We start from the raw sequence: 23,076 nt of genomic DNA on the forward strand, positions 1-23,076 counted from the left end.
AATATCAACAGGTAAGAAGCTGCATATTAGGATGTGGCCATTGTTGCTATAATTTGTTTCCCTTTACACATTTATCTTTCGGTATGCTCCTTCATGTAGTTCTGCTTGAAGTAGTTTGAAAAAAAAGCACTATACTGTGTTGCTGCATGTGCTCCCACTCAGAGAGAACATAGCTCCCCTTACTGCACAATACTGATACCAATGCTTTTCATTCTTTCTTAAGATAACAGTTACAAGAAGTATAAGGTCATATCATATGTGGCTTAAATATGAATTTCTGTGGTAATTAGACAGGTTAAGCTTTGCTCTTTTACAATTCTGTTTGCCATTAATATATCTTCTTTTTAGAAATACCTTCCCTTATCATTTGTCTATTGTTTTCTTTCCTAGGACTTTACTTATTTGTTTTGAGGCAGGGTCTCACCATGTAGCCCTTAGTAACCTAGAACTCTAGGTTACTAGAGTTAGAAAAGGCTAATCACAAACTCACAGAGATCTCACCTCCTCTGGCTCTGCCTCTGCCTCTGGCTCTTCTTCTGCCTCTGGCTCTTCTTCTGCCTCTGGCTCTTCCTCTGCCTCTGCCTCTGCCTCTGCCTCTGCCTCTGCCTCTGCCTCTGCCTCTGCCTCTGCCTCTGCCTCTGCCTCTGCCTCTGCCTCTGCCTCTGCCTCTGCCTCTGCCTCTGCCTCTGCCTCTGCCTCTGCCTATGCTTCTTTTGATGCAACAGCACCTTTATGTCATTGCTTTTTTGCTTCTTCCTGGACAGTAAGAAGTCCCAATAAGAAGTCATTCTCTACACCCATGGTATGCTGCATTTTCCCTAAATATTTTTCAAGTAGTTCCATGGTTTCTGATCTTGTAGTTAAGTAGGTTATCTATTTTGAGTTGAGGTTTGCTGTACTAGAGAAGAGTGTCATATTACTATGTGTGTGCGTATCTAATTTGCCTGACAGAATTTAAAACTTTCTTCAGTGAGTGTTTTAGAAATCTTTCACTGCAACGAGTTAGCACAAAAAAAAAAAAATCCTGCCTGTGAGTTCATAGCATAAAGAACTGAAATTATTATACTAACCAGATATCTTCACCTCATATTCATCACAGTATTAATCCAAACAAGATTTTAAAAAGTGACCTAAATATCCATGAATCCATGCATATAATCTGGTGTATATATATATATAAATGAAATAGTATGATATCCTGCAAAAAAAAAAAAAATTCTGTGCTTCATGATATCATGGATGTAAGTAGAGCATATTATTCTAAATAAGTCAAGCACAGCAAAACAAGTACTGCAATGAAGATTCTAAAAACTCAATAACACAGGAAGAGCAGCTTATACATGGGTGATTACCAAAAACAGGAGACTAGAAAGGTATGGAGATAGGGAAGATGTTTATCAAAGTGTACAACATCTCAGGCTGAAGGAATAAATGTTAGTCACCAATTGAACTGGATGATAGACAAGATAAATAATAATGGACTATATATTCAATATAGGCTGTAGAAGAATTTTAACCCAGCACCATCACCACTCTGCTTAAGGATCACATCAAAAGACCTAGGTCTGTGTGATCTTGCTGGAATATACACATGCCATTAATACATACCTTTAACCCCAAACAGTGTAGGTAAAACTAGTTTAGAGAAGAAGGCAGCCATGTTTGAAAGTGACATCTACTTGGAGAGAAATCCAGTGAGTAGAGTTCAGTTCAGTTCAGTGCAGGTCAGCAGAGGCAGTTGAAGCCAGAATATAAGAAGGAGAGAGAGAGAGAGGGAGAGAGAGAGAGACAGAGACAGAGACAGAGACAGAGACAGAGACAGAGACAGAGAAGCAGTTTTATCAGGGTAGTTTTACAGAGACAGGCTATACTTGAAGACAGAACAATACAGCAAAAAGAAGGAGCCAAAAGATTACAAGATATTGCCAGAGTTAGTTTGAGGCGGCCAAGCAGAGCAATTCAGCCAGAAGCCAAGAGAAGCCAGATTGAATCAGTCAGCATGTAGAGGAGTTTTGAGCCAGAACAACTGAGTAGAACCAGCTAGTCAGAGTTCAGAAAGAACTAGAAAGTGTGAGCATACTCAGCACTAACCTAAGAGTTTGAGATGACAATTGCATCTGGTAAACAAAAACAAAAGTTACTTTTAAAATAGTTAAAAAATAGCTTTTTAAAATTCTCTCAGTGAACAAATTGGCAAGATTATAGATATCTGGCAGTTGTATGAATTTTTTTCTAATGTCAAAATACCATGGTAAAGCCTATAAAATACAAAACTACTTCCTTCCATTAAACAAATAATCAATTGATTAAAAGGATTATGTTGTCAAAATAAACTATATCTTTAAATATGCAAATTGGTATCATTATGTTCCTATAAATTATTAAGAAACACAGAAAGATGAATAAGGTGGGTAGAAAAAAAGTTACTGGTTGGAAGCTAGCATGTATGATTTATGTGCATTATGGCATCCAGGTGAAGATTCAGATAGGTAGTTGAACTGAGACCTGGGATTAAGAAAGGCACTTGGACAGGAAAAAAAGCCATTGCAGAATCCGTGCCGCACCTATTATAGTAGATACAACAATACTATAGGAGATATTCCAAAAAGCAAGAATTATTTTAGAGAAGTGTGAAAATCAGACTAGGTTTTGAGCAACACCAATATTTAAGAACAAGATAGAAAATTCCAAAATGGTAAAAGACTGAGAGGAAATACATAGCAGAAAAATACGTGGAAAAGTAGGGACTATGCCATTGCAGTGTAAAGAGAAAGACATTCTCCATCTGAAAATAGATTCTTTTCTCATACTATACATCTAGATTACAGGTTTCCTTCCCTCTATTCCTCCCAATTCCTCCCTGCATCTCTGCCTATTCAGATCAATTCCCTTCTTTCCCACATTAGAAAAGAATGGGCTTTGAGGAGATTGCAACAAAACATAACAAAATAAAATCATAAAATAAGACAAAAATCATCACATAAAAGGGGAAGGCAAAACAACAGAAGGAAAAGAATCAGAGACCCATTCATTCACACACTCAGGAAAGCAAAATGTATAAGTGCATGCATATATATATATATATATATATATATATATATATATATATATATATATATATATAATATACACACACATATTCTGGTGCAGACCTGTGAAAGCCCTGTTCTTGCTGCTTCAGTCTCTGTGAGTTCATATGAGCCTGGTTCAGTTGATTTAGAGGGTCCTGTTCTCCTAGTGTTCTCCATCTCCAATTGTTCTTATATTTCTGAATGAATTAAGAGGCCAGTTTACAGGACAGCCAAAGACATGTTGACATAATAATTGATGTGACCATAAATAAGTAACTTCAAGAAAATTCTCAGGATGACTGGAAGCCAAATTTGGATGAATTTAATAACATATAAATGAAAAGACAAGAAAGGTGAGCTTGGAAAATAGTTATGTCCTACTAAACATAATATCGAATAGGCTAAAAGAGACAGTGGCAGAGTTGGGGTGGGGGTGGGGTTGCTGCTGCTGTTTTGTTTTAGGGGGTCAACAGACTTGAGTTGAAATTATTAGCAGGAAAATGATTGTCTTGCATGAGCAAGTCATGAATATTCACATAAGACAGACCTTTATTTTTTCTAAGAACTAGTTTGTTAGTGCTTGTTAATGGTGTAGGCAGTGAGGATATGAAGAGAAAAGAGACTATGTGTTACTATACTTGATCTTCCAGAGATTCATCTCAGGCTGACAGCACCTGAGTCTCCCTATAATTTTGACCAGTAGAGAAAAAAAATGGCAATACTTAAATGAACCAAGTTCTTCAATTTGACCAGAACACTGCAAGAGGATAAGAGGAAGTCATTACCCTGCTCCTGTGTGTCTTTTGCAAGACTGGAGTTCTATGACATATGTGTCACCCACATTATTTACCAGGGAGTTTATATCTGGGAGAGGCTAATTCTCCTTCTCCCAGTAGTCACTACTTGCCTATAGTTCTTCGAGAGAAATCCAGGATTCTCGTGAGATAGCACATAGAAAAGTGTGGCATTTCTTAGCTTTGTGTATTTCCCCATGTTTCACAGACGTGAACTTCCATACACACACATCATGCCCCTTTCTCTCGTTGCACACTTTCATCCTTAGCATGAGCTTTCATTTTTGTTCTTTTCCTTTCCCATCATTAGCATTCAACTTTGCTCTACATTTTCTGTGTAACAAAGGACTGTTTACAGATTAGCCCACATTTTCCTGGAGACTTTCCTTTGCTTCTTAAAATTCTAGGCAGGTGGCACAGTCATCTGTCAACCCCAAAGTGAGGTGAATGCCAGGTGTTACGATTCTGGTTTCTTAGTACTTGCCTATTACAGAGGGTTGGGAATAAATTCACTTCTTTATCTACAAGTCAAGCTCCCACTGACCAAACAACCATAAATATAATTTAATCATTAATAGAATACCATGTGTTTTTTTAGTAAAACATTATGACATTTTGAGCCTGATATCACTTAATCAGTATTTAGAAATGAAAAAAAAAAAGGTTCTTTTTTGTGTGTATGTGTGTGTGTGTAACATACATATCACTGGATCTTTACAGTACTAACAAAACCTGCTTGAATTTTTTTTCATTTCTCTTGGTCTTCTATACAGAGAAAGATAGGTTCCATACCACCAGATTTAATTTTTGCTTTTTAATTGTATGTTTAACAATTCCCTCTAATGAATCCATCCAGCCCCTCCCAACACCACCAATGTCCACTCACAACTCTCAGGTTGAGATAGGTTTGTTATTGTTACTGTTATATACATGTGTGTGTACCTATCTGTATACAAGAATAAATATATAATAACAACCTGCTGCAGACCAATGTAGCCTCTGCCCTTGCTGCTTCTGCTTCTGTCTCTGTGAGCACATATGTGCCTTGTTTAGTTGATTCAAAGAGCCTTATTCTCCTGGTGTTCTCCATCCCCTCTGGCTCTTACAATCACCTCAGGATTGAGAGAAAGAGATGGAGTGGAACAGAAGTTTATGGGAGGTAGGAATGAACTGGGAAGAGTAGAGGAAGGGAAAACTATAATCAGCATATAATATATAAGACATTATTAATTATTACTTATAATTATAATTATTAATTTTATAATTAATCAAAGAGATATATGTATATATACATATGTACATATACATATGTATATATGTGTGTATGTATATATGTGTATGTATGTATATGTGTGTGTGTGTGTGTGTGTGTATATATATATATTCATTCCAAAGATAACCAGAAGAAGGTATTTATCCATCTCTGTCTCCCAATAATTCCATATAGATTTTGTCTATAGGGGACTCCATAAAACTCCACCAACCTTACTCCATCCATTGATATTGTCTTTGCTCTGGCTCTTATTATAGAGAATTTTGCAAGAAAGACTGTTCCACAGAGGATTACCTAGTATTCTGGCTTTTACAATCTTCCCTCTTTAGGGAAACCATGGACCTTAGAGAAGAATCAGTTCCTGTGACTTTGTTAAACCACCATCATTCCTTGCTCCATCCTAAATCTTACCCATATGCAAGGACTCATCTTAGTCTCTGAGAGATTTAGCATGAAGGGAATGTTGGCTAGAAAGAGAAACCGACATAAGCATCTTGCCCAGAATTTGAAGATCAATGGAAGAAGTTCTTGCACTCTTCTGTTTTTGTTTTGCATTTTGTTTGTTTTGGTTTTACAAAATATACTCATTTGTTGAGAATGATTGGATTAGCATAATCAAGAACAAAAAAGAATTGTTTGTTACCATGCTGCCCATATATAAAAGAAAACCTTTAGTATACTATTTTCTACTAATGACTTAGTGAAATATGCCCTGAGGTATATAAAGTACTTCCCATTCATAGTTAAAAAAAATCAATACTTTTTATGTGTGGGTTTTTTTTTTAATCATTCTCAAATTCATCAATGTGGTGTGTGTGTGTGTGTTCGTGTAAGGACCCAGTTTTAGCCCTTAAAATCTGATCATTTATTTCCTTCCATTATGTGAAATATTGCATTTCATACTATTCTAGCCACCTTACTGCTAATAATAATGACAATAAATTCACATAAGGTGATAGAGCTAATATATGTTCTCATGTCTGATATGAAAGTTTATGCACAACATTTGCTTGTTTTTCAGACATAAAGACTTATTATGTAGCCCAGCCTGTTCTGGAACTTACTGTGTAGACCAGGCACTAATATCTAACTCTTAGAGATTCATCTGGATCTGCCTTCTGCCTAACAGGATTAAAGATATGTACCGCCATGCTCAGCTTCAGTGTCATTATTGTGAAGAGACTCAATTAATCAAATTCTGGAAAGTAACATGAGCAACATGAAAATGTGTTATTACTACTTCCTTCATGTTAAAACTAGGAAAACCAAGGAATAGAACAAGCAAATAGTTAGTTTGAAATCGCTCTACTGTTATGAGATTAGTCAGTGATATGGACTTTCTCAGATATCTGGATATAGGCATATACATTACCCAGCACCTCAGAATAATAGCAAGAACAACAACAACAACTACAACAAAAACCTTATCACATGTGGGGCAAGCAGATGATTTATCCATAAATGTTATCCAATATTTTATAGGTATAACTCAGTCATTTGTGCACCGGTTTTCACCATGAGTAAATGATTGCTTAATGAGCAAATAATTTCAAAGGGCTTCCCGTGTGTTTACAACCACAGCTTCAGTGACCCAACCACTGACCTGTAAGTTTGGTGTCAAAAGTTCTTGCTGATATCAAACCATGCATGTCTTATAGATAACCAGTCTTACAGAGGCTTGATAGATTTATAGATTTATTTATTGTAAATTACTCACTGGAGAGAGACATTTCATTGTAAAACCCCCTTGGATATTGATTCAGTAAAATGAGGGTGTCATCGTTAAACAAATCTTCCTGTATGCCTGCGCTAGTAAAACTAATTGACCATGCTTTCTCTCAGAAGTTAGCTGTGTGTTTCTAAGGAAGGTTTTCTTTCGTGCTACCACCAAGTACTCACTATCTCAGGGGTAGTGCCTCTTGCTCAAGCACATGAAAACTGTTCATGTTTCAGTAAAAAGAAAAATAATATGAAAATAGTAGGATGCCTTCTGAAAATGTTTAACTTTGATATGTACTGGAATGTTTTTGTCATTATTATTAGCAGTAAAGTCCCTGGAATAGTATGAAATGCAATATTTTACATAATGAAAGGAATTAAATGATCACGTTTTAAGGACTAACACTGTGTCCTTACACAAACACACACACACACATACATTGATGAATTTGAGAATAATAAAAAACTACATGTAGAAAGTATTGATTTTTTAACTATAAGTATGAAGTACTTTATATATTCCAGGCCATATTTCACTAAGTCATTACTAGAAAGTAGTATATTAAAGGTTTCTCATAGACTCTTAGGGCTTGTGCATGTTGAGAGACAATTTTCATACTCCTTTATTTGAGTTTATTGTTTTCAAAATCAGCTCCTTATACACCTCTGAGGAAATCATAATTGTATTTGAAGTATTAAAATTATGCTCATACTTTCTTCCAGATAGTGAAATATCACCAGAGTCATAGAAAAAGCAAACACTATCTAGGACTTGCGATACGCCAAGACCAAAACCAATACTAAGCAATTTCATGAGCATTAAATTAAATTTGACACCATTAAAACTAACACACACACACACACACACACACAAATGAGTATACTTCATAATTGATATAGCCAAAAGTATTTCATTGATTCTCAGCATTCTGGCTATAACCTAACTGTAGGAGGACAAATCTGTCATTGGTGGCAAAGGTTTCCATACACATTTTGGTCAATATGGTGTTTATTTCTAGTCTCCAAACCGTCTAATGCATTTTTTCACTTATCATCAAGATAATTAAGTATGAAACAACAGTGTGACAACCTACAACCTCTGTTTAGAGAAAAATGTCATCCACAAACTTATAGGTCTAGGGATTTTTTTTCATGTAACTTCATGTGTTTATAACATTTATACATTTTTAAATTTTGTCAAATACATCAGCATTTTGTTTCAATATCTCTTATTAAACTATAGTTCATAACACATCAAAGACACTCAATGTATACATGCATTTTGAATAAATTTATGAGAAAAAATAATAAGTTGCAAGATTAATCCTGAATTAACTGGTGTATTCTGTGAAATGAAAATCCCATCATTATTTATTATCTTATCTAACTATCAGCTAAGTGCACTGCCACAACTTCTATATCCATCACTCAGTAAGGCCAAGGCAGGAAGATCATTTCAGCACCAAGGAAAAAGAACTGAGAACAAATGGAATGCACTTGATTGTCTGTTTTGGATGAAATGTGACTTCTTTGAAAGGTCTTCCTTTAGAAAGGCACAGTGTGGCAAAAGGTGAACGTTGACCTTTCAGTGTTTGTTGATATGTAGTTTTAGAAATGGACTGTAACATTGTGCAACAATATTCTTTAGCCTCCAAGACTAGTTATGGAATTTATAACAGATTATCCACATAGTAGGGTATACTATTCATTAAAGAAATCCATTTAATTTTCTAAGCTATACAATGTTTATTTTGTATCATATTTTAGTTTATAAAAATAAATTGGTTCCATAATGTCATTGTCACACATGTACATCAATATTCTTATTTGCCCCTATCCCTTGTCCTTCCTATGTCTTAGCTTACTCTTATTTTATCTTTTCTCTATCCAAATAAGGCTATCTCTGCTCCTGGGTCACATTTGTTTTGTTTTGGTTTTACCTATATATTTCAATGATGTGTGTATGTGTTCATTAGTGTAAGCACATGCATGAAATGCATGAAGCAAAAAGACTATGTATAGCTAAAACATAAACAGAAGAACAATGTAGGAAGCATCACAGTACCTAACCTCAAATTGTACAACAGAGACATAGTAGCAAAAACTATGGTAATGACAACAGTAGAAACCGCAAGCCTGAAGAAAACACGTAGACCACTACAATAGAATAGAGGGGTCAAATATAACTACTTCCACTGCCAGAAATAAACCACAAGCAATGCCACCTAATTTTCAGTAAAAATATCAAAAAATAGTACAAATTAGTACAAAAATTCATACAAGTGCCTCTTGCTAACCATGGTGATACACAAGTTCAATCATATTACATAAGCAGCTGATCCCTGAGTTCAAGGCCAGTCAGGTCTGTGTAGGAAGTTCCCACCCAGTCAAAGCTGTACAGTGAAAGTCTGCACTAAGACATGGCAGCATCTTCAGTAAATAACACTGTTCCTATTAGAAGCATGAAATTAGATCTGTATCTCTTGTGTTCACAATAGTAAAAAAAAAAATTCATTCAAAGTGAATCAAAGACTCTAATGTAAGATCTGAAGATTATAAACTGCTAGAGCAAAATGAAGCACATCAAATACAGTCAGTTGCAATGACTATTTGAAAAGCACTCCAAAAGCACAGATAAAAAAAATCCAACACACCGAGTACAGGGATTGCCTGAAATTCAAGATCTTCTACACATCAAAGGAAGCAATCATCAGAGTAACTAGATGGTCTGGAGAACCGGAGAAAATGAGGAACAATAGATACTGGTGAGGAGTCTATATCAAGAGTTCAGGAATACAGAACATGCACATATCATTTATGGGACTCAAAACTGGGCATTTGGTGTAATCAGAATAGTAGTTCTTCAGAAATGAAACTTCCAGAATACTCATTTTTAACTAGAACTATGCATGCCTAACTTTCTTATGTCAAGATTTCTCTAAAACAACTATTGCATTGATCTGTGCAAATTAGCTACAGATACTGATTATTTAAAAATAGAAGATAGGACAGGTGACTTTAACCTCTACTAATCCAATGGCTTTTCAGGACCATGAGATCATGAAGATAAGAACTATCTCATTATTCTGTCTCCTATTCTAGCCATGGCCTGTTTTACTAACACTATTATAGCACCGAACTCAATGAGGAAATGTGTGCTTCAATTGTAGAAATAGCAGCATATGAAACAAGAAAAATAGAATCTTTTTACTTTCTATTTTATCTTTTGAGTCTGAAACTCTGTTCTACTTCAATAGCTAGTGGAATCAAGGAAGTACAGTCCTAGGTTTTATCAAGTCCATAATCTATGTGTACTGGTAAACACAGAATTAGAGAGTTATAAAACAATGTAGAAAATATTGGTGGGTTTACACAGGTAAATTTGTGATTGTGTACTGGCACAATTCCTAAATCTATTTGAGAATCCAAGTGTATATGGTTTCTTGTGATTGGGAACATTCTCATGGAAAGAGAATATCTTAATTCTCAAGGCCTCAAACTTCATTCCTGCTGGATTATGGGATGACAGACTAGGTGTCTTGGATGTTAATTGTGAAGTCACCATGAGGAAAAAGGTATACTCTCATATTCCCCATAGACTGTTTTATGAAAAATAAATGGTATGATATGTAGAAAGCATACCAAAAACAAAATCCTGAAACTAAAAAGATCGTGCATGTAAAATACCATGGATAAATGGTAGCTTTTGACTTTCTTCAATTTGTCACATACTTCATATCATTCTATCTTCTTTGAGACAGGAATGTTTTATGTTCCATTCCAAAGATATGTGCCATCTGTCAGCCAAAATATTCGGCTATGATATAGCTGTCACTGTCAGTTTATGTGTGAATGTAGCAAAATTTTCATGAGTATCTGTTTATGTTTTGCCATGTCAGTTGAGATTTTTCTTGTTTTCTTTTCTTTCCTTTTTTTTTCTTTTTAATATCTAGTCTACAAACTATTGACCTTAAAATGAATTCTTGGACAAAATGTTTTCAAAGACTCATTTCTATGATATAGAACTGAAACAAAAGACCTATCATGTGAGTTCAGGAAACCCACATGTGGTGCTAGCAAATACATCAAATACATTCAAATCTCAGTTCCATGTTGGCATTGATTTAGGGGGATAAAGGGCATTTTGGGGGTGGAGACTTGCAGGAAGTATACCAGTAAGAGTCTGCTTTAAGAGTTTATATCTTTTATAATTTTGTTGAAGATGTTTGCTGGAAAAAAAGAAATATAGGTGATGAACCCATACTCGCAATGCCATGTTACATCAAATTTGGGACCCTCCTGAGAGGAATACACTGTGCTATATTGAATTACAACAACAGCAGCAGCAGCAACAAAAACAAAAAAAAATGAGGCAAATAAACCATAATACACCTTCAGTTCTAAGAAACATTCAATGATAGAGCAATTTAAAAAATAGAACTAACAGTGTGCATTTGTATCCACTGATAAGTGGATATTAGCCCAGAAGCTCAGAATACCCAAAATACAATTCACAAAACACATGAAACACAAGAAGAAGAAAGACCAACATGTGGAACCTTCAGTCCTTCTTAGAAGGGGGGACAAAATACCCATAGAAGGAGTTACAGAGACAAAGTGTGGAGCAGAGACTGAAGGAAATACCATCCAGAGACTGCCCTACCTGGCGATCCATCCCATAAACAACCACCAAACCCAGACACTATTATGGATGCCAACAAGAGCTTGCTGACAGGAGCCTGATATAGCTGTCTCCTGAGAGGCTCTGTCAGTACCTGACAAATACAGAAGTGGATGCACACAGCCATCCATTGGACGGAACACAGGGTCCCCAATGAGGGAGTTAGAGAAAATACCCAAAGAGTGGAAGGGGTTTTTCAGCCCCATAGGAGGAACAACAACATGAACCAGTATATCCAGAGCTCCATGGGACTAAACCACAACAAAAGAAAACACATGGTGGGACTCAGACTCATAGCTCTAGCTGCATATGCAGCAGAGGATGGCCTAGTCGGTCATCAATGGGAGGAGAGGCCCTTAGTCCTGTGAAGGCTCTATGCCCCAGTATAGGGGAATGCCAGGGCCAGGAAGTGGGAATGGGTGAGTTAGTGAGCATGGGGTGGGAAAAAGGGATAGGGGGTTTTCCGAGGGAAAACTAGGAAAGGGGATACATTTGAAATGCAAATAAAGAAAATATCTAATAAAATAAAAAATAAAAATAGAAAAAAAAAGAGTTTATATCTTTGCCCCACTTCTGACTTTTTCTCTGTGCTTTGTATGAGGATAAAATATAAGCATCCAAACTCATTCTTCTGTTACAATGATCATGCCAACATTATGGAGTCTCTCTTTAATTGAAAGCAAAAATAAAATGTTTCTTCCTTAAATGGCTTTTGATTATGATATTGTATTTCAGTTACAGAAAACTATATACAGGCAGCATTGTGTGGACTGACAGACTATCTTTAGGAATATATGAGTATACAAAGATGTATATAATAACAATTAGTAAAGAGGGAGGAGGAGAGGGAGATACAGAGAAAGAAAGAAAGAAAGAAAGAAAGAAAGAAAGAAAGAAAGAAAGAAAGAAAGGAAGGAAGGAAGGAAGGAAGGAAGGAAGGAAGGAAGGAAGGAAGGAAGGAAGGAAGGAAGAAAGAAAGAAAGAAAGAAAGAAAGAAAGAAAGAAAGAAAGAAAGAAAGAAAGAAAGAAAGAAAGAGAACAGTAATTTCAAGGAAAGTAGAATGGAGGATATAGGGGTTTGGAAAAAGAACAGAGACATTCTGTAATAATATAAAAAATAAAAAAGAAGCTCAACTAAAATTAATAAAGCTTGTTAAAATTAGAAAAAAAACTGTCCCAGTGTCAATTCATTTTAACAACTGTAGACCATTCCTAAATTTCTCCTATTTAAAGACTGTTCTCACTCATAACTCCCAACACTCTCTCTATGAGTCTATATGACAAGGGTCATGATGAATGATGAGTTTGTTGAGGCGTAAGACAACTTCTCAAAGACACAGGGATTCAGGAATCGTCTGTGTGGTTTTAGTATTATGGGTTTCAAAGAATGAGGAAAAAATGAAAGTGACAGTTGAGCACACTTGACTCTTTCTGTAGGTACATGAGGCATTCGTTTCAGGAAAAAGGAGATGGTCATAGCGTATCAGTGCCACAAGTCAACAAAATGCCAGCAGTGCTCCTTCTTGAGCTACTTTCCGTGTCCTTCCAGCAGTGACACCTGAAGTGCTAGCCATGGGGGCTGCTAGGGGTGAGGATTGCACGTACTTTTCATTTTGTTTTCCCTGTCTATCATCAGCATGCATAAGCTTTGCCTGCTTTCCCTTTGAAATGCTTCCTGCACTGCTTGCTTCTGAACCCCACTTGCCTCTTCTCTTAGTACACTGAATAACAGAATTTGTATACTGTGCCCTCTACACTCCATTGTGCCTTCTCTTCAGTGTTTCTATCTATTGCATCCCTTCCCTTTCTCTCTCTGTACATTTCTCATTGTTCTATCACGAGCAGCTGGATTTGGTGCTCAGTTGGGTACTGGTCTTGAAAGGAAGCACAGAATCATGATGGTATAAACTAACAGAAATGTGGGGTTTGTTTTGTTCTGACTTCTCTTTCTGGAAGTCTGTAGTACAAAGACCGTATTTAAGATTCTGAAAACCATGTACTGATGTTAAGGAAAATGATAGAATACTTGAATACAAAGAGATGAAGATGGTTCTGTGTAAAAGGAGTTTGTGGAATGTCCGGAAGAGTCCCTTAGAGGGCTTAGCATGGGAAAGTAAGAAGACTGACTCTTCTAATTGAAGAGAAAAATATTTAGGTATAATTCTGATATAATTTCACTTGAAAAGGAAAAAGAAAATTAAGGGGTGTTCTTTAATGTGGTGGCACTAATTAAACAATTACCATATGCAAAATGTAGTGATAAGTGTTAGGTATTACATAAGGCATGGTCTCTAGCAGTGGTTCTCAAACTTCCTGATGCTGCAACCCTTTAATACAGTTCTTCATGCTGTGGTGATCCCCAACCATACAACTATTTTGTCGTTACTTCATAACTGTCATCTTGCTACTGTTACGAATTGTAATGTTAATATTTTTGGACATAGATGCTTACCAGAAAGGTTGCAATGGGTAACTTGAGACCTGCTAGACTATACTTTTCCTGATTAGATGATTTGGGGACAAGAATCTCAAAAAGAAACCAGTGAGATGAACCAGCCATGTGGGAGCAAATGGGGGTATGAAAAGCTTCATGCAGAAAAAAAGTCTGGACTCAAACTCCAAGGTATAAAGAGCATGGAACACAGTCAAATTATTGTCAGAAATTGGCTGACCAGTTGGGCGAGCGAGTCTTAAATCTAAGAGTCCTAGTGACTCTGACACTCTTGGTGTAAACCACTTAATTTATAGGTGTTTTTAATTCTTCTCATAACTTTGTGTAAAATACCAGTCTAGGATATTTATTTAGAAGATTAGGAACACTCACTGGGATTACGACAGCATGTGAGGTCACTCCTCTGTGGTCACTTGTAGTATATCACTACATATCATTTGGCAGTCAGCAGAACCTAAAACTTTACCTAATGAACGGTGTCATCAGCTTCCAACGTGAGATCGTTCAGACTGAGATGCACTTCTCACCCCTTCTTTGAAACCCTACATAAAATGTACTCCTTTCTCCTGTCAAATTCGAGAATTTCATTGCTCATTTCATTGCTTGGCAGACAACTACATTTACATTCTTTGGAATGCGTTCCTGCACAGGCTTTTCCTCTTAATTTCAGCTAGTGTAAAATAGGCATGTCATGTGCTTTTATAATTCTTTGTTTTCATTTTCTCTCCCTTTCCCTCTCCCTCTCTCTGTCTCTCTCTTCCCCTCTCTATCTAACACACACACACACTTTTCACTCTGCTTTTTTTGTTCTTCATCTTCATGGGAATTTTATCAGTTTCTTTTTGGAGGGAGGACTTAAAAAGCTGTACCAATGCCATATGAAATAATTAATCATTACTTCTTAGGCAAAGGAACTACTTGTTATGTTTCATTACCTCCACTGATTACATTGCTTGAATTATGGCTTATTTAAGTGTGAGGGCATGCAGTTCTTCTTCTTCTTCTTCTTCTTCTTCTTCTTCTTCTTCTTCTTCTTCTTCTTCTTCTTCTTCTTCTTCTTCTTCTACTTCTTCTTCTTCTTCTTCTTCTTCTTCTTCTTCCTTCTTCTTCTTCTTCTTCTTCTTCTTCTTCTTCTTCTTCTTCTTCTTCTTCTTCTTCTTCTTCTTCTTCTTCTTCTTCTTCTTCTTCTTCTTCTTTCTTCTTCTTCTTTTCCAAGCCAGTGGAGCTATAGACTTACAATTCATAATGGGTGTTCTTAGTTAATGACACATAAATAAGGTGACATCGAACTAAAGTATTCCCATCAGTGATCGTGGTCTCCAAATCCAGGAGTTGTATAGGTAAATCTCACTGCCTACAAATGAAATGAACGGTCACATGTATCACCTTACTCATTCTGCAGAGTCTACTCCCCCCGCCCCACATCCTGCTTTACATATTGCCCACAGGAGCTTCCTCTGAGGACAAATGCAAAACATTATTCTTACATAAGCAGGCTTAGAGTCAGTGAACAAAGCTCACCCAGCTAAAGTGACAGATTTCTTTCTAACTCTGCAGTCAAGAAACCCTCATGATACATCTCATGGGAGTGATTACCTTCAGTAAATGTAGCTGGTTTTAAATGAAGCTGGAAACTCATCCGGTAGCAGAAACAAGAATACTACCATAGGGGTGAAAAATCGCACTCTAGACAAGCATACAGTCTGAGATCTCTTTTCTTGTCTCTGTTTCTCAATACATCTAATCAAGTTGTAGTTAGCTACACTAAGTTCTGGTAACATTATTTGCTGTTTTGTGTGTTTTCATGGTTGTTTTTTCAGGTCCTACATAATATTCTTATAAATGCCTTATGAAAAGAAGCAGATGTCCATTTATTAAACAGATCATCATTAGTAATTCTGATAATTTATAAAAGCAAGACTCAAGATTAGAGTTGATGGAAGTCAAAATACACCATAGGATCATAGTAATGTAAATTGGATTCTCCTGTAAAAATGTACTCTGGGTGGGAAAAGACTGCTGATCAATAATAAACAAAGATGAATTAAAACACTTGACATCTTAAGTTCTGCTTCTGGAAAATATAACTGAATTGGTCTCAGTATCAAATACCAGGATTTAAAACTGAATTTGCAGGGAAGCCCATATGACCATAATCTTGGTCATGTTGTCTTCTTTAATGATTGTGTCAGGGATGTGGAGACAGCTCTATTAGAAAGTACTTGCAGGAGCTGGTGAGATGGCTCAGTGGGTAAGAGCACCCGACTGCTCTTCCAAAGGTCCAGAGTTCAAATCCCAGGAACCATATGGTGGCTAACAACCATCTGTAATGAGATCTGGCGCCCTCTTCTGGAGTATCTGAAGACAGCTATAGTGTACTCACATATAATAAATAAATAAATCTTAAAAAAAAAAAAAAAAAAAAGAAAGAAAGAAAGAAAGTACTTGCAATACAAGCATAAGGACCTGATTTTAGTTCTTAGAACCCATGTAAATAGGCCAGGAGTGATGGGTGTGCTTGTGATCCCAGAACTGGGAGATAGAGGTGAGCAGACCCATTGAGCTCAGTGACCAGTCAATCTAGCCTACTCAGTGAATACCAGGCCAGTGAGAAACCCTGTTTCTAAAAGTAAAGTGAATAATAACTGTGGGATGATAATCAAGATTGGAATGCAGACTCTGTGTACACAGCTGCAGAAAAATACGCTCACAAAGTATCAAAATAAAGGTGATATGCTAATCAGAAAACATATATTCCCCCCAAAATTCCTTCCTCTAACAAATTCACTTTTTTTTCCAATAAAATCACTTTTATTAAACAGAAACAAAAGCAAAGCAGTACATTCATTATCAAAAGCTCTACAAACCTGGTTCTCTAAACTTTAAGAAAGATGGGCTGGAGAGATGGCTCAGCAGTTAAGAGTACTGACTGTTCTTCCAGGGGTCTTGAGTTCAATTCCCAGTAACCACATGGTGGCTCACAACCGTCTGTGATGGGGATCCAGTGCCCTTTCCTGGTATGTCTGAAGACAGTGAGAGTGTACTCACATTAATTAATTAATTAATTAATATATTTCAGATCTTTAGATGAGTTAAAAAGATAGATCGCCACATGTCTCATTCTCGTTATCATTACTTATTACCATCCTGAAACGCTGCTTTTGACTTCTATACTACTATACATTTGGAGTTCCTTTTATCTTTGAAACTACTTTTATTGTTGTTCTTGGTAAAGCTCTGGTTGTCAGTTTATTCACTTTTACTGTTCTATACAGCTTGGTCTCCGCATCCTCTCTCATTTTTCTCATACTCCAAGTGGAACACAGTCATTTCTTGTCACTCACTTGTAAGTTATACTTTTACATCCTACAGATACTTCTCTAAACCACCTCGCTACAAGCAAAATACACACACACACACACATGCCAAACAAAACTAAGTATGGTGCATATCTCTATCTGAACTTCCTGTAAAATTTAACACTCCCAAACTCCTACACACTATTCGACCTGTGCGTCTGACTAAACAGTTCAAACATCAAGCATCACACATTTTATCTTGTTCACAAAAGCTGGCTTACAAATGAAAGTGCTATGCCAATAGAAGCAGGATTCTGTGAAGGAAGGGCAGGTCTTCCAGGAGGGGGTGGAGAAAAACTGTGGTGCTCAATGGGACAATGAATGGATGCTTTTGAAGTACACTGTATTCATAAATAAAAATGCCTGTACTAGGTTTGCATATTTCTGCAGAGCAAGACAAAACTTGTTTCTCAAATAAAGTTATTTAGTTTAAATTACTAGAACTTTATTATTTGGTTTTTTTTTTATCTCTAATTTCATGTTTCCAACACAAGCTTCTCCGTTGGATGCAACAGACACTCATTACCCCCATGTCCAACAGACATGCCTGTCTCATTATAATCTCCTTAGTGTTTAGGAATCACACTGGGATTCCTCAACTCTTTACATCTTAGCTTGATCTTTGGTTGCCTGGGATATCTCTTTACTGTACTCTCTACCAAACTCTACACTGCTTCCTTGGTTCATAGGCCCTAATAATTTGAAAGTGGCTTTAGTTATACTCCTTAAGGTATATCCTTTCTTGTAGAATTACCTGTTCCCATGAACAGTTTTGATGTGAACTTTATGCACTAAGGATGGCATTGCAATGCAAAAAGGCTACTCAATTATTGTCTAATAAATTTATGGACAATTATTTACCCAAAATTACATTTTTCGACTATCTATACCTGTGTCTATATCTATATCTTTATCTATATCTATCTCTTTCTCTATTTCTATCTATGGTTTATATATATAAGTGTACCTGTGGATAGTTTATCTTCTTTGGCTCCTGGAGGATCCCACACTCACTGCACTAGTCCAAGATCTCCAGATTCACGAATGAAAGACACACACACACACACACACACACACACACACACACACACACACATAGTCTACACATACATACCAGCTCATTTTTATATGCTTTGACTAGATCAATTGTTAGGCACTTCTAAATTTCACTGCAACTAGCACACACTCCCTTTTGTTATTCCTGGCTTAAAGCCTTCCAAAACTTTCTTTTATCTTTGCTGCTCTGTTACTTACTGGGAAGCACCTGAATATGACCACTTTTCCTTTCCATCTACATTGAAGGATTTTTCTCTCTTCTAGCTCTTTTTTTTCCTGCTGTTTTTTTATGGATATTTTCTTTATTTGCATTTCAAATGTTATCCCCTTCTACCCCAGTTCCTAGTTCCCCCTAGAAACTCCCTATACCTTCCCCTAGTCCTGCTTCAATGAGGGTGTTCCCCCACCCACCCAACCACCCACTCCCACCTCCCTGCCCTTGAATTCCCCTACACTGGGGTAACAAGCCTTCCCAGGACCTAGGGCCTCTCTTCTCTTTGATGCCCTAAAAAAGCTATTCACTGCTACATATGTGGCTGGAGCCATGGGTCCCTCCATATGTACTCCTTGGTTGGTCCCTGGGAGCTCTGGGGTGTCTGGTTGGTTGATATTATTGTTCTCCCTATGGGGTTGCAAGCTCCTTCAGTCCTTTGTCTAATTCCTCCATTGGGGACCCCATTGGGGACCCTGTGCTCAGTCCAATGATTGGCTGAGAGCATCCACTTCTGTATTTGTCAGGCTCTGTTTGAGCCTCTCAGGAGACAGCTATATCAGGCTCCTGTCAGCCTGCATTTCTTGGCATCCACAATAGTGTCTGGGTTTGGTGACTGTATATGGAATGTATTCCAGGTGGGGCAGTCTATGGATGGCCTTTCCTTCAGTCTCTGCTTCACACTTTGTCTCTGCATTTGTTCCCGTGAGTATTTTGTTCCCCTTTCTAAGAAGGACCAAAGCACCCACACTTTGGCCTTCCTTCTTGAGCTTCATGTGGCCTGTGAATTGTATCCTGGGCATTCCAAGCTTTTGGGCTAATATCCACTTATCAGTGAGTGCATACCACGTGTGTTTTTTTGTGATTGGGTGACCTCACTCAGTATGATATTTCTAGTTCCATCCATTTGCCGAAGAATTCCATTAAGTCATTGTTTTTAATAGCTGAGTAGTACTCCATTGTGTAAATGTACCACAATTTCTGTATCCATTCCTCTGCTGAAGAACATCTGTGTTCTTTCCAGCTTCTGGCTATTATAAATAAGGGTTCTATGAGCATAGTGGAGCATGTGCCCTTGTTATATGTTGGAGAATCTTTTGGGTATATGCCAAAAGTAGTATAGCTGAATCCTCAGGTAATTTTCTGAGGAACCACCAGACTGATTTCTAGAATGGTTGTAACAGCTTGCAATCCCACCAACCAGTGGAGGAGTGTTCCTCTTTCTCCACATCCTTGCCAGCATCTGCTGTCACCTGAGTTTTCGATCTTAGCCATTCTGACTGGTGTGAGGTGGAATTTCAGGGTTGTTTTGATTTGCATTTCCCTGATGATTAAGGATGTTGAACATTTTTCAGGTGCTTCTCTGCCATTTGGTATTCCTCAGTTGAGAATTCTTTGTTTAGCACTGTACCTCATTCTTTAATAGGGTTATTTGATTCTCTGAAGTCTAATTTCTTGAGTTCTTTGTATATATTGGATATTAGGTCTCTATCAGATGTAGGATTTGTAAATATATTTTCCCAATCTGTTGGTTGCCATTTTGTCCTATTGATAGTGTCCTTTGCTTTACAAAAGTTTTGCAATTTTATGAGGTCCCATTTGTCAATTCTTGATCTTAGAGCATAAGCTATTGGTGTTCCTTTCAGAAAAATTTCCCCTGTGCTCATGTTTCTGAGGCTCTTCCCCACTTTCTCCTCTATTAATTTCATTGTATCTGGTTGTATGTGGAGGTCCTTGATCCATTTGGACTTGAACTTTGTACAAGGAGATGAAAATTGATCGATTTGCATTCTACATGATGACTTCCAGTTGGACTAGCACCATTATTTGAAAGTGCTGTCTTTTTTTTTTTCACTGGATGGCTCAAAGTCTTGGGGACTCTCTTCCTTCCTCTCACTCTGTCTGTCACCTGTAGCTCAATCTAAAATTCCAACCTCTGTCTCCCTGCCCAGCCATTGGCTGTACTGCAATTCTTTATTACCAAACAGTCAGCTGGGGGCAGGGATCCTCGGTGGCTACAAGCTCAGCTTTTGGAAGTCAAATTAGGAGAAAGCATTAGAACTAATCCCTAACATACAGCTAGCATATTTAAATGGTCATACCAAGTCCAAAAAATAAAACAAACAAATAGAAGATATAATTTTTTGAACATCCTTTCCACGGGAAGCAGACTGCAAGTGGGGAAAAAGTAATGTCAAGCAAAGTAAGGCAAACTAACTAAAATACAAATTTGTGTCATAAATACAGATATTGGCTTTAATAAAACAATATTTATTTTATAAATGAGTAGTAATTCCTCTATCTATTCACTGAACTTCTCCTCAAGATAGGACTAAAGAAGGTCATTTGTTGATTAAGAAAGAAATTAACAGAAGGAAAGTCAACAGATACAATGTTATGAAGAGCAAGAAGTTAGTTATGTTGTTTACAGCTTTAATTCGTTAATTTTCTTTAAAAATGCAGTTTCGTGATTATAGTGTTTTTATAATCTCAATGTCTTATTCTGATTTTAAGATGAAAATTGAACTTGAAATTGGCCTGCAAATGTTGATATTTAATTAAAAAAATATATGATTTCTTTAGTGAGACTATGTTCATCAAATTCTCTTCAGAAGTTGAAAATGTGTTTGAATATGTATGAGTGAATACATGAGTATGTTCAAGAAGAACACTTTAAAGTATATGTCACTACATGACTGACTGCGTACAGAAATGTCGGTATGAATAGAAGGAAAAGAAATTGACAAATTAAGATAAAAAGATGTGATATTCTCAATTTTAGTTTGTATACAGGTATTTTTGCACCTAATGATACAAGATTAAAGTAAAGTGGAAATATTTCATTTTTTCTGTTACAGTGGAGGGTTTCATGCTCGCTACAATGACTGCTCAGCACACAATTTTTCCTGAAGGACTATGGACACAGTCTCCACACGGAATTCTGATACCCTTTCTTAAAGTCTACGCCAAGGTTTTAAGTATCAGCTGATTCAACGGTTGGCGCCGACCTTCTTCTGCTGTGCACCACAAGCCAGAATTAATTGCAAATCAATCAAACAAAGTACAACTGATCAGAAAACCAATTAGTAATTTTAGCTGTTCATCCTGTCTTCATTTACTAGGAGTAAAAGTGGGAAATGAAAATGCCTTTTAGAGCATGTATAAGATTCCAGTCTCTAACTCACTGTCCTCTGTGTCCCCACATGCTTACAAGAAAGCTCTTACATATATCTTTTGAGAATTTCTGAAGCATGCACACTACACTCATAATCATTGGATTATCTACTTTATTTTGGTCACATAAAGTAGCTTGACAGCGAAATTATTTATTTGATAGATTAAATAATTCTAAAGCCACTTTTTCCTAATGCAAACAGTGTACTTTTAAATCACCATTTGATAAATTGATAAAACATTTTCACGTTTTTTATTGTAGTTATCTAGTAAATGAGTTATATGTGGGGATCTTGATTTAGAGGCAAGTAATCCTTAAATGTATACACTCATGGCATCTCTTCTAAATTTCATTACATGTCTGATATTTTTTCTTTAACTATCTCTTCATGCATAAATATTATAATAGTAAAAGCACATACAAACCCCACATTTATTTATAGGGTTTTTAAAGCTACCTATCAGTCCCAAATGAATTATTTTGCCTACTGCCTCAGATGTTACCAGTTGGTAATCAGAGTTTCATCTTTTTGCTTAACACAAGCTTGTACTCTCACGCTGATTAGAATTAGAATTTTCCTTTGTTATTTAACTACAGTGGAGATCATCAGTTTTCAGTAACCCACTGGGATAGGTTTATATAAAATTATTCTGCTTGAAAAATAAATTAAATTCAAATTACTACTGCAATTCGTAGATAATAGGTTTTAATGTAGCTCAAGAGAAGATATTTAGAGAAATACAAGTCTCCTTATGGCCTCAGGTCATGACTGAAACTAAAGAATACAAATGGCTATGGCCAAGAAAAATAAGTTTGCACTTTTACTGGTAAAAATAACTTGAACTCACCATGGAAATATATCTACTTTACTGACTCACAACAGAATTCTCCTCTCCTCTCTGGCTCTACTATCAAAATAATAATAATAATAATAATAATAATAAATGATAGATGAAAACATAAATGTCCATCATTTAATGAGAAATCATCATGCATCCAATAACATAATAAATATTTTAAATTCTAACTAAAATAAGGATCATTTGAAGACCTTTTAAGTGTAAAAATCTTTTAAAAAATTGGTGACTTTATTTCCAATATCAAAAAATAAACATCATTTCTGGTGTTCTTTAGCTATCTTCTTTGATCAGTGTTGTGAATCTGATTGACCTGCTAGGAAAAGTAATTTATGGCAGGAAGAGAACAAGATATGAAGAGGCAATGAGTTTCTTCCTTAACCATATTGAAGTGTTAAACTATAAACAAACAAACAAACAAATGAACA

At 36.4% G+C, this 23,076-nt stretch overlaps 1 long non-coding RNA gene across 1 annotated transcript in view; it reads left to right on the forward strand.

Annotated features, from left to right (window-relative positions):
• Positions 1-21,711, forward strand: part of LOC147000851 (uncharacterized) — a 33,141-nt gene extending 11,430 nt beyond the window's left edge. Inside the window, exon 2 of the long non-coding RNA XR_015045359.1 lies at positions 21,475-21,711. This is a non-coding gene — a long non-coding RNA (uncharacterized LOC147000851). The remainder of the gene's footprint in view (positions 1-21,474) is intronic.
• Positions 21,712-23,076: the final 1,365 nt, after the last annotated feature.

Source organism: Mus caroli, unplaced genomic scaffold (assembly GCF_978045245.1).
Source record: "Mus caroli unplaced genomic scaffold, Mus_caroli_1 scaffold_15, whole genome shotgun sequence".
Taxonomy (NCBI): Eukaryota; Metazoa; Chordata; class Mammalia; order Rodentia; family Muridae; genus Mus; species Mus caroli.